Consider the following 582-nt stretch of genomic DNA (forward strand, 5'->3'; position numbering starts at 1 on the left):
TGCTGAGTCGGCGCAGATTTTGGGCGAGCTGAGGCAGCAGCGGAGCTGGAGCGCTTAGGCAGGAAATGTCGCATAGCCTGGGACGATTTCTGTGCCTCCGTGAAGCGTTCAGCAAATCCTTCAACCGCTGGGCCGAAAAGGCTCTTGGGGGGAGACAGGAGCATCGAGGAAGGGGATCTTACCCGCGTCCTTCATCTCCGTCAGCGTCAACCATAAATGGCACTCGAGCACCACAAGGCTGGCCATCGATCTCCCAATCGCTTGGGTGGTGGTTTTGGTGGCGCGTAGAGCCAGGTCCGTCACGCTCCTCAGATCCCTGAGGGTAGCGGGGTCCAGGCCAGACTCAGAGGATGCGAGGATCTTGGCCTGGAAGACCTGGAGAACCGCCATAGAATGAAGCGCCGAAGCCGCCTGTCCAGCTGAGGTGTAGGCGTGTCCAGCGAGAGCTGAAGTGGTCCTACACGGCTTAGACGGGTGGGCGGCCTTCACTCTCCAGCCGATGGCTGTGGGCGGGCAGAGATGCGCGGCCACTGACTCATCTAGGGGAGGTGGCTTATCGTACCCTTTTTCTTCAGCGCCGTC

Source organism: Sinocyclocheilus rhinocerous, unplaced genomic scaffold, assembly GCF_001515625.1.
Source record: "Sinocyclocheilus rhinocerous isolate Xijiao unplaced genomic scaffold, SAMN03320098_v1.1 scaffold314, whole genome shotgun sequence".
Lineage (NCBI taxonomy): Eukaryota > Metazoa > Chordata > Actinopteri > Cypriniformes > Cyprinidae > Sinocyclocheilus > Sinocyclocheilus rhinocerous.